At 43.6% G+C, this 3,174-nt stretch overlaps 1 long non-coding RNA gene across 1 annotated transcript in view; it reads left to right on the plus strand.

Annotated features, from left to right (window-relative positions):
- The window catches only part of LOC103609369, a 2,044-nt gene extending 1,533 nt beyond the window's left edge, over positions 1-511 (plus strand). The window contains exon 3 of the long non-coding RNA XR_552134.1: positions 72-511. This is a non-coding gene — a long non-coding RNA (uncharacterized LOC103609369). The remainder of the gene's footprint in view (positions 1-71) is intronic.
- The last annotated feature ends 2,663 nt before the right edge of the window (positions 512-3,174 follow it).

Genomic DNA, 3,174 nt, shown 5'->3' on the forward strand with positions numbered 1-3,174 from the left:
GTTTTGCTGCACTGGTTGTTGTGACTAGTTTAGAGGGGTGCCGAAGAATTACCCCCATCTCATTCCCTAAGGGAAACTGTGTGGAAAATCGGCAGTCTGCTTACTATGATCTAGTGTAACAGCCTGCAGCCAAAATCATGCAAGGACTCAGAGGTGGGAGGGACCTCGGTGCGGATCTTCACCAGCCTTCTGGTCATAATGCAAGATTTGTGCAAGGCTCACGTGAACAGCATGAACACGGTCCATTTCTCCCAAATCAGGGACTATCTATGATAATGAGCAAGAAAAGAATAAAAAGTATTCTCAACAAGTGGAGGAAGGCTCCTTATAAACAAATACCTAATTACACGTAAAATATTTTACAGTGTTATATAAATCTTAGGAAGAATAAAGCCAAGGCTTAAAATGTGTTAGCATGAGGACATTTTTATTTCCACTTGCAGATGACTTGAAAGTGATGCTTTCAGAAAGGGTCAGCCTTATGCAAAATTCTGAAGTAGGCAATTCCATCTCAGCTTCCTACTTCTCTGCACTTTTTCCTTTGAGGATGGCATGAGGTATCACAGAATAGTGGAATGAGCACAGGCTTTGGATGACACAGCTCTGGTATGAATCCCAGCCCTGTCCCTGACGAGCTATGACCCAGGCAGGTCACTTAGTCTCCTGCCTTTATTTCCTCGGCCGTGAAAAGTGGATCCCGACTCACAGGCATTGTTGCAAACATTATACCTGAGAACGTGCTGGTCCTTCAGCAGACACTCAGAAATGTCACCTCTTCTTCTTTCCTCCTAATGGCTCCCTTGTTCCCCGAGAAGGCTGTGCCCTAGTAATTGGCACATCCCTGCTTCCTCTCACCACCACCACCCATTAAAACAAGCTTCCAGGAAGGGATCTAAAAATGATTAATGCTCTAGTGAAATGACCAGCAAGAGCTTAATGAACTGTCTCCCTGGTCTATGTGTTTTTTTGCTTTTTTTTTTTTACAAAAATCCATGCTCAAGGAGTAAACTGCTAATGATAGAAATCCAGGCACAAAAGGAAAAGCCAGGAAGTATTTTGAAGGCAGCCAGTCTTTTCTGGAAACTCTAAAACTAGACAGATAAGCAGATAACTCCAGTGGCAGGGTCACCATAGAATGTTCCAGAAAGACACTGCTTCTTGGAATTATCACTGGCCTTTGCTAAATTGCCTCCCCTTTTCCTATTGATTGCCAAACTTTATGTATCTACAAATGGAGGATTTCTCATTTTTACTTAGATTCTAAATGAGTCCGGTAATCGAGATACCACCAGAGCACGAGGTAAAAGCAGAAAGACTGGTTGAGGTTGAGCTCTTGTTATAAGCAATATCCGGGCCATAATCAGAGCTGGCGAAGAAAAAAAACACAGGGGGAATAAACCAGGAAAAGGATCAACTATTTGCTCTCACCACTGTGGAAGTGGTGTGAGGCTTTGCTTTAGTGTCACGTATCTAAGAGTTTAAAGAATTTTCTGAAAATTGTTGTTTTAAAATGGCAAGGGATGCCTGTGAAACAGTGAGGTCCCCATCCTAGGAAGGGTCCATGCAGAGGTGGATGGCTGTCACTGTGGGATGCCATGTACGGAATGCTGGCACGGGGCGGAAGCCTGCCCTAGATGACCTGGAACGTCCATCTAACCCTGTGTCCTACGATAGGTTTATAAAAGCAGCAGCAAACGAAAAGAATAATAGTTTCAAATTTTCTATAAAATGTAGGTTATTACTGAAGATGGACCCCATCCATCCTCCCTAGGTTAACCCTAATCAGGAACAGAGAGGAAAATCTGATACATGTGACAGTCACACATTTTAGATTGCATCTTGCCGACTAGAAGACTCCATGGTATTTTTGTTTTAGTGCGTGTGGTTTCTCACACGACTTTGGACATGTACTCTCCCTGCCCCATGACATTTAGGAACCACAGACTGTGGCACACAGAAGCTTGGTTCTGAGCTGTATGGCCACTAACACAGGCACGGATGCTCACACACGTATCCTCCATACCGAAGCCACCCCCAGCTCTTTCAAGGTCTTCGAAAGCGCAGTTGAATTACTGGTTTTCTGTGCCCTTTCTGAAGTAAATGAGTGCTTTTCTTGATGGGTTTATGTTCAAGGGCTCTCTAGACGAACTCTCAAGTCCATCTGGAAAGCCCTTGAACATGAGCCCTTGAAATTTTTGTGTCACTTTCAACATCTCTGTTCTCACTCTAGGATACCGCAGTCCAGAAGGAATTAGGAGAAAAGAGGGTTGGGGTTCACTACTGATACTCAGGACCAAGCAGTAAGCTGAGATCAGGGCTTTCTGGTGGGCAGGGAGACTGGGAGGGTGGGGCACACGGCCTGACTTTAGACGAAGGCGTCTGCAGATACTGATCCCTTCCAGCCCGAAGGAGGATGCAGGAAGGAACTAAAGTAGGGATGGAGAACTGGCTCTACTGAATCAAGTATGAACCTTGTGGCTTCTCTGTTTTATTTTTAAAAATTTAAACCACACAGTTCGAGGTACTTATAAAAGACAAACACAGGGTTCAAGGTAATTACAAAAACGTATAAGTCAAAACACATTAATGGTTTGCAAACAATCCATTATTTTGGATTATCCACATCATTTTCCTTTTCATTAGAACAGAACATCAATAGTTGATGACAGGCTTCTACAGTCATGGCAGAACAAATCCAAACTTAATTCCTATTTCACTTGTTTATTTTCATTCCTCCCTTCTCACATCGTCTTTTCTCCTTTTTCCGTCGTGTCTCTTCCATTTATTTCCTACATTCACTTTGTGTCCTTCCATCTCATTTCCCTGTACTTTTTTCCTCCTCCTTCGTATCTTTTCCTCCTCCACTACACACTCCATCCTCCCCTTTCCTACGGCTTCTCTTTCACCCAGTTCCTACCCCTTTTAAGTAGGTTATCCAGCTATCGCTGAATTTCCTGAAGTCTTTTGGGTCTCCTCTTCCAAATACTCTTTTATTTCTCATAGGTACCCTGCTCTTTTCTACTGTCTCTCAGTACTTTCAGTATTTGCCACCTGCTATTATCCTCTTCGGTGCAGCCTTACTTTGCTTTCCATCATATCTTGTCAGGTACTTTTTCCTTCTTATTGCATCCCCTGGGGAAAATGGTGGGTGGAGGTGGTGGTGGTGGCTGGAAT

The sequence above is a fragment of the Galeopterus variegatus genome, unplaced genomic scaffold (genome assembly GCF_000696425.1).
Source record: "Galeopterus variegatus unplaced genomic scaffold, G_variegatus-3.0.2 Scaffold9532, whole genome shotgun sequence".
NCBI lineage: Eukaryota > Metazoa > Chordata > Mammalia > Dermoptera > Cynocephalidae > Galeopterus > Galeopterus variegatus.